Source organism: Tamandua tetradactyla, chromosome 15, assembly GCF_023851605.1.
Source record: "Tamandua tetradactyla isolate mTamTet1 chromosome 15, mTamTet1.pri, whole genome shotgun sequence".
NCBI classification, from domain to species: Eukaryota; Metazoa; Chordata; class Mammalia; order Pilosa; family Myrmecophagidae; genus Tamandua; species Tamandua tetradactyla.
In genome coordinates, this window is record NC_135341.1 from 29,710,627 (window position 1) to 29,723,237 (window position 12,611).

The 12,611-nt window shown below is 38.9% G+C and overlaps 1 protein-coding gene across 1 annotated transcript in view; it reads left to right on the forward strand.

Annotated features, from left to right (window-relative positions):
• Positions 1-6,543: 6,543 nt before the first annotated feature.
• WNT5A (Wnt family member 5A) overlaps positions 6,544-12,611 on the forward strand; it is a 156,764-nt gene continuing 150,696 nt past the window's right edge. The window contains exon 1 of the mRNA XM_077128973.1: positions 6,544-6,639. The gene's annotated coding sequence lies outside the window, so the exon portion shown is untranslated. The remainder of the gene's footprint in view (positions 6,640-12,611) is intronic.

Consider the following 12,611-nt stretch of genomic DNA (forward strand, 5'->3'; position numbering starts at 1 on the left):
CTTTAATTAGAAAGTCCTACAATATTTGCAGTGAGGCTCCTAGAATTTATAAATGAATTCAGCAAAGTGGGTACAAGATTAACACACAAAAATCAGTAGTGTTTTATACATTTATAATGAACAATCTGAAGGGGAAATTAAGAAAATACATTCCATTTAGAATAGCAACTAAAAAAATCAAATATCTAAGAATAAATTTAACCAAGGAAGTAAAGAACTTATAATGGAAAACTACAAAATAATGCTACAAGAAATTACAGAAGATCTAAACAAATGGAAGGATATTCCATGTTTATGAATTGGAAGATTAAATATCATTGAGATGGCAATTTTACCCAAAGCAATTTACAGATTCCACACAATCCCAATCAAAATTCCAATAGCCTTCATTGCAGAAATGGAAATGTCAATCATCAAATTTATCTGGAAAGGTCAGGGGCCTCCAACATAGCAAAAACCATCTTTAAAAAGAAAAATGGAGTCAGAGGACTCACTCTTCCCAATTTAAAAAATTATTATAAAACTACAGTGGTAAGAACAGCATAGTACTGGCACAAGGAAAGACACAGAACAACTGAATCAAACTGAGTTCAAAAATAGATCTTCACATCACAATAAGCAATTGATTTTTGACAAGTGTTCCAAGTCCACTCAATTTGGAAAGAATGATTTCTTCAACAAATGGTGCTGAAGAAACTGGAATGAAAAGGAACCCCTAGCTCACATCAGATAAAATAATTCAGATCAAAGATATAAGTATAAGCATAACATCATGGATGTAGATAACACCACTGAATTATATATCTGAATAGGGCCAAAGAGGGAAATATTGGATTTTACTAAAATAAAAATTGAAAAAAAATTTCAGGAGATTTACTATAAACAGACACAATGGATCTTTTGAGGGTGATAGAGATGCTCTAAAACGGATTTGTGGTGATGGTTGCACAACTCTAGATTTACTGAAACTCACTGAGTTTTAGTCATATGTAAATGGATGAATTTTATGGTATGTAAATTATATCTCAGAAAGTCTGTTCAGGAAAAAAATAAGGGAGAGGTTTATACAAAGTATTCTTTAATTTTTAATTTCAGACCAATTTGAGAGTACAATGAAAACCATAAACCTATTCCTCGGAATAAAGCATGTCTATACCTACTGAAGCTTATCTCTGGATGTCATCGCCTACCTTAACCTGGATTCTGGGTTAAAATCCCTTTCCTGACCCTGGAAAAAGGACCTTGGAAGTAAGGCTTATCTCCGAAAAAAGCAGAGTTGTTTTTGGAAGTCCTCTTCAGTTGCTGGGTGACCTATTACTGCACCTGCCAACCACACTGAAACTTTCCCTCCCCCACTGCAAGCTGAGTCAGACATGGGGAGAGTACTGGTTGTTTTGTAGCATATATTGAGCATTACATTTTGTATTTTTTAAGAAACTTTTCTTTTATAGGGTCATGCCTGCTCAAGCAGACTCATGCTCCCACCCTGACTAACTTACTTGCTACAAAGTGTTCACATGCCAGTGTGTAGACTTAATCATAAGACACCTCAATCAAAACACACAAAACCCATTCCATAGGTTTAATGCCAGCCAGAATTGGGAAATGGTCAACTCTTCTCTTTCATTTCTTTTGACCTACACAGTTATTCTGAGAAACACAGGTAGGCCAGGATGGTGACTTCAGTAGAGAAGGGGTGGAGTGAAGGATGTTTATCCACAAGTTTATTCCATAAAAATGCATTTTTAGTTGATCAAAATGTGAGGACTAGCTTCTCTGGATTTAATTATCCGATTCTAGCAAGGGCAGTTTTTTATCTAATGCAAGAGAGTCAATGAGGACCCCTGCTAGAACTTCTAGACAAGTACTTCCAGCTTTCTACTGTTGTTTTTTCTAGATATTACCTCTTCACCAAAACCAAAACAAAAAAAACAGCCTAAAAGAATAGTGGTAGGAGGGCCCATAGCCAAGTTTCCTTTATTCTTGCTCTTTCTCCATTTCAGATATGGCCATACCCTAACAGTCAGATTTCACTGGCAAGGAGCAGAAGTCACGGCAGTTATAGAATGAGGGGACAGAAGAACTAGATAGCTAGGGCAAGATGATAGCTGCAAGGGGAGAACCCCTGGGAATTGAGGAAGCAGTTGGATCCCAGTTCTGATGATCTGCCCCCTGCCCCTTACACCTCTCTATCCTCTGAGGCATTAGAATTTATTTCTAGTGAGAGAAACTGCTAGAGTCTAAATGAAGCCACAACAAAACCCAGTCTTCAGACACAAACTAATTTGATTGTTCTGATGGGCTTGATCCGAATTCAGTGCCTTGAAATGCAGGGAATTCTGTGCCTTGAAGAAAAGCCTCCATGGAACCCAGCTACTCTGATATATGTGGGGATGGCTGGCAGCTAGCTGCCTCTGTGAAGATATAATAAAGTAGCTCATTGAGAGGGTAAACTAATACAAAGCCCTTTTTATAGCATAACAAAGAATATGCTAATCCAATGAATTATTCCATCTTCTCATTAACATTAATCCTGAAAGAATTATTTTAAACAACCTTGCCCACATTTGCCCAAATAAGTGAACTTTTTTAAACCATATTTTCCTTTTTCTTTGCAGAGTATGTTGAGGGCTTTGCTAGAGGGATAATTTCTGTTGAATCCAGGCTCTTCCACGTTTTTGGCTGGGCTTGAATCCAGGAAACCTAGCAAAACTTAAGGTTCCTTTTTTTTTTTTAATATGAATGTAAGAAGCCAAATACTTACTTTGGAACTCACTGTATATATCTGTTCTTCGTTTCTAATTTTCTTCTCTACATCCTTTTCTTCTTTCTGGTCTTAAAGTATAATTTTTTCTATTCGATACATTCTTTTTTTCTCCTACCCTGTGAGTCTTATGTGACTCCCTAACCCTCAAAAACAGCAGTATTACTATCTTGGGTTTTTTTGTTTGTTTAGTCAGATCTCCTCTGTGGATATTTTACCTGACTTTTGTAAGATTCTAAGGAGATATCCTCACTTTGAGTAGAAGACATCATAATACAACAAGGAAATCATGTTTTCAACAATGCTGTAAGGAAAAGCCTAAACCTAATGTTTCATTAGAGCAGTAAGTCTTAACCAGGACAATCTTTCCCACCCTCTCCAACCATCCTCCATCCCTAGAGACATCTGTGGTTGACCTAATTTGGGGACAGGGGTTGCTAACTGGGCAGAGAGGCTAATTTTTTTTTTTTTTTTGCAATGCACGAGGAAGTCCCCATAATAAAGAACCGAACCCAAAAGTTCAATAGTGCCAAGGTTGAGGAGTCCTGCATTAGAGGAATTCTTGCTCTTTTTTGCTTTTCCTCAAGGCTTGAGGGAAAAAGAAAGAAAATGCTCCATTTTGATGATGAGTCCAAGTGTCCTGACTTCACGCATCCCAGACCGATCCAGGCATGGAGAGCATAAGGGTCCGGCTGAGCAGGGCAAAATGCAATGGCAGGGCAGGTCTTCCCAGCTGCAACAGCTGTGTCAGCTCCAAGGACAGGCGGCTTTGACAAAAGCAGAGGACCAAAATGTTACAAGGATGTTTAGTTTGTGATAAAAATCATTTTGCAGATTAAAGTGCTTCTTCCTGCCCATATAATGGTATGTTCCTTAAATAACTCAAAAGTAGGAGGCATTTAACTGTATTGCGAGCGGGAGGCATGTCTGCTGCTACTCAGAGCCACGGCCAACTAATTCTAATTAATCAAATCCAAACGGTAGATGTTGGTTTGTGGGTTCTTTGTATTTTCTCCAGCGTGTTTCTGAACTACCCCATGTTGCGAATGGCCCCGCCTCTCAACATGAGGGGCTTGAGAGGATATTTCATGGAGCCATTTTCTCTCCTCACATCTCTTAGCTTCATTCTACGCCATTCCTTCAATGGCAGCAAACGCCTGCTCGGCCCCCAATAGCGTGCCTCGTCACCCTGGCAAACCCAGGTGGAGAGAGACGTCACTAACGTCTCGGTGTGCTCATTGGCTTTAATTGGACCACATGGTCACCCGTGAACCAATGCTGTGGCTGGAAGAATGCTCGGCACTGATTGGCTAAGACCTACGTTGCCGCAGGTGCCTGAGATGGGGTGGAGCCTTTGCTGAAGTTGGTGGAGAAAGCTGCTGATAAATTGCTCTAAGAGCTGTTGCAGTAAGGTAATTTAAAAGGGGGGTATGGAAGCCGAGGAGAATGAATGTACGGACGGACACACACACACACACACACACACACACCAAAGAGACTTTAGATCCTGACACACACACACACACACACACACACACACACACACACACACACACACACACACACACACACACACACACACACACACCAAAGAGACTTTAGATCCTGAGGTGGAAAGCTAAAGCCCTTTAACGTGAAGGCAATAATACTATTAGGGTGGTTATGAAAAATCAAGCAAGTATCTGGGGATATTGGATGTACAAACAGGAGGTGGTGGCGGTGTTAGATGAGAATGAATTCAGTCCAGCTCTAGGGTCTACGAGAATCTAGACTTGCTACAACCCACCCAGCTAATCCATGTCACTGGTGTGAAGCCTGCTTCTAAATTTATCCCAATCCTCATCATTGCAGGCCAGTGTGGGAAATCTTCTGAGGTCAATGATTGAGGTAATTGGCTTGCCTTATATCTTGCAAAAGTCTCTGTTAAATGGCATAATTAGTTTTAATTACATAATTACAGCACTTAAAGTGTGGGGGTGAAAGGTTACTATTATATTTAGAAGTGAGATCCCCGAATGGAGCTATGGTGTTTAAGCCCACGTTTCTTCCGATTTCTTTTTATATTTTTTCAGAGGGAAGCCAGTGTAGGCTGGCCTTGGCCCTGGTGATTTGGGCATGATTTTCATGCTTAAGGTAGTGCGGGGCTGCTCATGGCATCATAGGAACCTTTATAAAGAGATGGAAAGGGCTTCAGTGAAGACTGACTTCATTGCCATCTGAAGCTAATGAACAGTGGGAACTCAACTGTCAGCAATTGAATCTGATAGGGCATGGTAATTATATGATTGCCTCTGGTGTTTGCACATGCACAGGGATATTTTTATTGGAAAAAACCTAATTGCTTACTTACTTAGTGGAGGGAAAACCTAAACAAATTTGTGTTGTCATAGGTTAAGAAGACATCCTTTGTCTCCGAAATAACTGCCTACTCTCTTTCTTAGAAACGAGGGGTTTGTTTCTTTCTGTGTTCCATCAGAGATGTTGTTTGCAGGACTTAAATTCTATCATAATAGTAAAAAGTAAAGAAAAGCTACTTTGGACTGTGAGTTTTTGGTAAAATGACCACTTGCTTATTGCCATGTCTTAAACCATCTACTACAATGGTTTCTTTCATCATGCAAAGGGAGCTAGGAGAACCCTGGGCAGTGCTTATGCTACTGGACTTTTACAGGTTGGTTTATTTTTTCTCCCATCTGGAGGTCCTGATGAGATTGGCTTCATAAGCTACCTAGCTTTCCTTAGGTGCATAAGGAAAGTGAGAGGTATCATGTGTGTGGTAGCCTTTTAGGTATCAAAACATAAGGGATAAGAGGAATAAGTTTCCAGGACCTTCCTGGAAAAGAAGGGGCAAAGTGGGGCAGCCTTGGGTCTCTCACGGTGTTGATGCTCCTTTGTGGTCTGGCATCTTGTCTGTTTGCTCAGCTCTGAGAGTGAGGGTACATCCTCACCTCCCCTGATGCAGGTATGCAGAAAACAGCTCACCGGAATTTGGTCTATTCTGTAGCAGTTCAATTCCATATTAGTGGTTTTTCCTTTCTTCTTAGAGAACAAATTGTTTTTCTAAGTTCTTTCTTCTCTTCGATCCCACGAGAGGAGGTCAGAATGCAGTTGGATTGTAGGAATTGAAGGGGCACCTCATGATAAGTGCTCTAAACTTTGAATCTGGATGCTTTGGTTGGCTGTAGGATTAGGAGCTGGAAAATGGCTAAAAAAAAAAGGGCTTTCAGCCCCTCAGACCTCCATGCTCTCTTGTCTCAGAAACGTTGCATGTGCTAACTCTTCTCAATCTTGTCTGGTTAACTCACATGGGTCCTCTGTGCTTAATGTAAGTGTCACTTCTTCTGGGAGCCTTCCCGGATCCTCCACCTTCAGTCTGGGTTGACTGTATTTGCTATGTGCTCCATGAGATCCTCTAGTATCTCTTACCCCGCCCCTGTGCTGTACTTGCATGTCTCATTGTCTTTCTCTGGAATAGCCCAGAAGCTCCACTTGGGCAGGGCTTGTGTTACTGTTTATCACTCCTACACCCCCCAAGCCTGGCACAGTGCTTAATGAGTGTATGCAGAGTGACTGAATGAGGAGAGAAATGGAAGCTGACGTCCTAGGGAATCGTGGTGTGTGCTGCCTGGGTTTCCCTACCCTTGCTATTAATACTGCTTTCTTGTTGCTTATAATTTTCATTGCCCCAGATGATCCAGCTCTGTCGGAGGCACATAGGCACAGCCAAATCTCATGCTGTACATTGATCACCTGTCCAACCTTTGCCTAGAGTGGGAGCCCCCAGTTCCTTCAAGAGATCCATCTTTACCTGTCTGTAAAGAAGAAGAGGAGGGAGACAGCAGGGAGGATCCGATGGCAGTTTAACACCAGAGCAGGTCCAGTGTTTACTTTTACCCTTTTGGAGGTGGGTAATTGCGAATGCCGGGGGGTGCTCTGTATATTTAGACTCTGTATAATTACCTTGGATTTGGGGGCTCACATGCAATTTATTCTTCGCTAGAGTGTAGTTTTGCTATTTTTTAATTTAATTCATAGCCAGACTGTTCTATGATCCTTACCAGCATAGAATAAGAATCCAGATTCAATATCCATAGAACAGGAATCCAGGTTCAAGTCATTGCTTCAGCCTCATGGTGGTTGCACAGCATTGTTGGTGTTTTACAACATGGACTGAGAGGAGGGTTCGTTTATTGATTCTTGTTTAATGATTGTTATATTTATTATTTGCCTTCCAAGACCTTTGATTTTCAGCAGCTTCCTTGTTTTGTTTCCCTGACTTTCACTGTTTTGAAATTTTCCTCCCCCAGTTGACCTCTTAATCCATAAAATCCCCAGTAATTACTGAATAAATGAAGTTTCACGTAAGTGCTTAAGTAGAGCACTACACAATTCTGGGATATGTCTAACCAGTTTTTTTCCTAAGCACAGTGTGAACCTGAGACCTTGTAGGCTTTGGGCAAGAGGGCTACCTTTTGAACCCCAAACCCCCAGCCATCCTTGAGTTTTGGCTGTCCATTATTGATAGTGCTGTGACTTAGATTTCCGTATGGAAACCACACCCTCACATATGTGAGGGTAAGCCTGCAGAGACCATAGGTATTTGCTCTGTGCTTTTGGCTTAACTATCTGTGCCCAACTCTCTTTGGTTTAGAAGCACATTCTCCTCCTATTGGTTCTAAGTCTCTCCAGTTTCCTTTCCAAGCTATGTATTTGCATTTGTGCTTTGGCACCTACATTAGAATCTTTGGTAGTTCCTTCTAGGAAGAGGGTTGAAGTCAACCTCCTCTTGTCCTAGCCATATTCCCCAGCATCATGTGCTTTGAGCCAAACATGGGTGAGCCATGATGATCTTTGTTACTGAGTTCTAAGGAAAAGCCTAGTTTAACTTTCAGTTTTGGAATAGCACCCAGGAATGCCTCAGCAGCACAAATCCTTTCTGGGTTAAGGTGGGAAATTACCTACACAAGTAAGTCACATACTTGTAGGGAAAAAAAAAAATGAAACAAAGGAAAAAATCTTTGAATGACATCAAGTGTATAATTAGCTTGGCAATATAGTCTCCAAAGTATCTCATCTTGCCTAATCACAATGATCTGTTTCCTTTAGGAGTTCTTCTGCATATAATGGATTCGTTCTTTTATCATTTAATAATATGGTGAGGTGGATACTTTTTTTTAAAAAGAAAAATCATAACAAATTATTGGCATTTTGGTCAAACTCAAACCACAATGATTGTTTTTATTGTTTTGTTTCAAAAACATTTTCATGTCTCTTCATTGACTTATGCAGCAAACATATTTACACACTGGTGTTCTAGGAGTGGCTCCTTAACCAGCTACATACTCATCACCTGGCAGGCAACTTGTTAGAAATGCAAATTCTCAGCCCTTCACCCATACCTACTGTATCTGAAACTCTGCGGGGGTGGCCAGCAAGCTGTTTTTTTTTTTTTATTATTTTCACTCATCTGTCCATGCCCTGAATGAAAGGAGCATCAGACATAAGGTTTTCCCAATCACAGGTATATTGTAAATGTTATATCATTATATAATCATCTTCAAGAATCAAAGCTATTGGAACACAGCTGAACAGTTTCAGGTACTTCCCTCCAGCCACTCCAATACACCATAAACTGAAAAGGAATATCTGTGTAATGCATAAGAACAACCTCCAGGATAACTCTTATCTCTGTTTGAAATCTCTCAGCCACTGAAACTTTTATTTTGTCTCGTTTCTCTCTTCCCCCTTTTGGTCAAGAAGCCTTTCTCAATTCCATGATGCTGGTCCCGGCTAATCCCCGGAGTTCTGTCCCATGTTGTCAGGAAGATTTACATCCCTGGGAGTCATGAGTTCACCTGCTGAGTTGGCTTAGAGAGAGAGGCCACATCTGAGCAACAAAAAAGGTTCTCTGGGGATCACATTTAGACATAATTACAGGTAGGCTTAGCCTGTCCTTTGCAGGAATAAATTTCAAAGGGGCAAACCCCAAGACTGAGGGCTCAGCCTATTGATTTGGTTGTCCCCACTGCTTATGAGTTGATCAGGAATTCTCCAAATGGGGAATATTTCCTCCTTTTTACTCAGTCCTCCAAGGGAACTTTGCAATTACTTCTTTATTCATACCCAAATTACTCTGGGATATATCAGGGCATCACACTAACCTGGACAAACCAACCAGGTCTCATGCCCTATTCCAGATTCTGTGTGTTTGTGGTGTTCAATTAAACTAACCATACAGGTTAAATTAGGTAATGCACTACCCAAAATATAAATTTTGCACCAAATAAACATCTCTCTCTTTGGTCTCCCACAGAAGTTGAAGTTTTAAAATATGGGCCATATCATCCTTTATCCAGTATTCTGATCTACCCTGTTCTTATCCAGATCAGCTTCATTCATATCTCTAGTTGAAGTTTGAGCCTTTTTTCAACTTTTTAAACGGTTCCTGTATGGGGTAGTGCTGACTTTCATAGCTTCATGCTTTAACTCTTGAATCTCAGGTATCACATAAATATCCGAAGTTTCTGGGAATGACCAAGTTATATGCAAACAACTCAGTATCTCAGAATTTAGAAATAATAGTTTCAACTCCTGAAGAGATGTGACTGCTGTAAGAGCTTACAATCTAGGACCCTTTACAATAGGCAGTAGCCTGCAGGATATTAAAACAAATGTAAAAATAGTTCGACCATCCAGGAGTTTGTGTTTGAATCAAAAGTACAAGGTGCAGATTTATGAGACTCAGTGATCTTGATAAAAGGTAAATTGCATTATATACTCATTTCCAAACCCATTTAGGAAGTTCATTTGTACTTGGAATAAATAAAAATGCTTGACTATGGCCTACGAGACCTCAAGTGCTCAGTTGACTTCCAGCCTTATCTTATAATAGTCCGTTGCTTTGCTCCCTGCTCTGACTTCTTTATGATCCTCAAACATGCCCTGCAAAGTGCAGTGTCAACAGGAATGTTTAGGAAGAGAGGAAGGCAAGGGAGAATTTTGAAGGTTAAGTAACAGGCTCAGTCTCTGTCTTCCAGCTGAATCTTCACTGGAAACTCCTTTCATGTCCGCATTTCTAGCAACAGTCTTTTCAAAGAAATCAAGGCTTTCTTTATTAAGTGCCTCAAAATTCTTCCAGTCCCTGCTCATTATCTGATTCCAAAACAACTTTCCATTTTTAAGTATCTGTTACAGCAGCAGCCCATTTCCCAGTACCAAAAACTGTCTTAAGAGTTCGCCAGGTCTGCCGTAACAAATTACCACAGACTGGTTGCTTAAATAAGAGGAATTTATTGTTTCATAGTTTCAGAGGCTAGAAGTGCAAAATCCAGGTGTTGGCAGCACCATGCTTTCTCTGATGTCTCTAGCATTCTGGTGGTGGCTTGCCAGCAGCCCCTAGCTCAGTCTCTGCCTCTGTCACATAGCCGTTATAAGGACTTGAGTCATACTGGATCAAGGCCCACCCTGAGTCAGTTTGGCATCACCTTAACTAAGAACATCTGCAAAGATCCTATGTACAAATGGATTCACAGCCACAGGATGGGGGGTTGGGATGTGGACATATATTTACGGGGCATGATTCAGTCCATAACAGTCACTGGATTTTTTTTTTTTTTTTTGCACAGTAAAATATGTCTAAACCTGTGTCCCTATTGCTTAATATATTGATATAAAATTGATGTGATAACCTGTCGGTGTACTAATCAATATTAGTGGCCTCATTTTATAGCATAGCCAAGTCTGAAAGGACTTGATGAATCATTAAGGAAATATCAGGTGTCCTTTAGTTTAATCTTAGTGTTATGTGTTTTTATTGATTTCTCTCTCTGAAAGTTGGCCTGACACAGTGCTTGGACACATATGGGTATTGAAAGCACAGCTGGAGGTTTGAGGTGCTGAATGTGAAATAGTCTGTGTTGCAACAGAACATTGATGGAGCTTATAAATGTTTCTTGCTGTTCTCACATTAGTTTTAGGAAAAATGGTAGCCATGCTCATTGAGTTGTCTTTCTAAAAAATGCTATTGTCTGTTAATGCCAAATTTGCCTTTTGGAGTATTAAACATACCATATGACTTTGGAATAAAGCAGCTATTTGAATTTTTATTGTGATGTCAGAATATGAAAAAAATCGCATTTCAGAATTAATAATATTAATTTTTTATTAATAAAAAAAGAAATTAACACAACATTTAGAAATCATTCCATTCTACATATGCAATCAGTCATTCTTAATATCATCACATAGATGTATGATCATCATTTCTTAGTACATTTGCATCAATTTAGGAAAAGAACTAGCAAAACAACAGAAAAAGATATAGAATGTTAATATAGAGAAAAAAATAAAAATAATAATAATAAAAAATAAAATATATATATATGAAAAAAAGGAAAAAGAAAAAAAGACACAAACAAAAAAAAAACTATAGCTCAGATGCAGCTTCATTCAGTGTTTTAACATAATTACATTACAATTAGGTATTATTGCGCTGTCCATTTTTGAGTTTTTGTATCTAGTCCTGTTGCACAGTCTGTATCCCTTCAGCTCCAATTACCCATTATCTTACCCTGTTTCTAACTCCTGCTGGACTCTGTTACCAATGACATATTCCAAGTTTATTCTCAAATGTCGGTTCACATCAGTGGGACCATACAGTATTTGTCCTTTAGTTTTTGGCTAGACTCACTCAGCATAATGTTCTCTAGGTTCATCCATGTTATTACATGCTTCATAAGTTTATCCTGTCTTAAAGCTGCATAGTATTCCATCGTATGTATATACCACAGTTTGTTTAGCCACTCGTCTGTTGATGGACATTTTGGCTGTTTCCATCTCTTTGCAATTGTAAATAATGCTGCTATAAACATTGGTGTACAAATGTCCATTTGTGTCTTTGCCCTTAAGTCCTTTGAGTAGATACCTAGCAATGGTATTGCTGGGTCGTATGGCAATTCTATATTCAGTTTTTTTTTTATTTTTTTATTTTTTTATTAATTAAAAAAAGAATTAACAAAACAATTAGAAATCATTCCAATCTACATGTACAATCAGTAATTCTTAATAACATCACATAGTTGCATATTCATCATTTCTTAGTACATTTGCATCGATTTAGAAAAAGAAATAAAAAGACAACAGAATAAGAATTAAAACTATAATAGAAAGAAAAAAAACAAAAACAAAAACAAAAAACCTATACCTCACATGCAGCTTCATTCAGTGTTTTAACATAATTGCATTACAATTGGGTAGTATTGTGCTGTCCATTTCTGAGTTTTTATATCCAGTCCCGTTGTACAGTCTGTATCCCTTCAGCTTCAATTACCCCTTCTCTTTTTTTTTTTTTTTAATTAACGGAAAAAAAGAAATTAACCCAACATTTAGAGATCATACCATTCTACATATGCAATCATTAATTCTTAACATCATCACATAGATGCATGATCATCATTTCTTAGTACATTTGCATTGGTTTAGAAGAACTAGCAACATAACCGAAAAAGATATAGAATGTTAATATAGAGAAAAAAATAAAAGTAATAATAGTAAAATCAAAACAAAACAAAACAAAACAAAACAAAAACCTATAGCTCAGATGCAGCTTCATTCAGTGTTTTAACATGATTACTTTACAATTAGGTATTATTGTGCTGTCCATTTTTGAGTTTTTGTATCTAGTCCTGTTACACCATCTGTATCCCTTCAACTCCAATTGGCCATTATCTTACCCTGTTTCTACCTCCTGCTGGACTCTGTTACCAAGGACATATTCCAAATTTATTCTCGAATGTCTGTTCACATCAGTGGGACCATACAGTATTTGTCCTTTAGTTTTTGGCTAGAC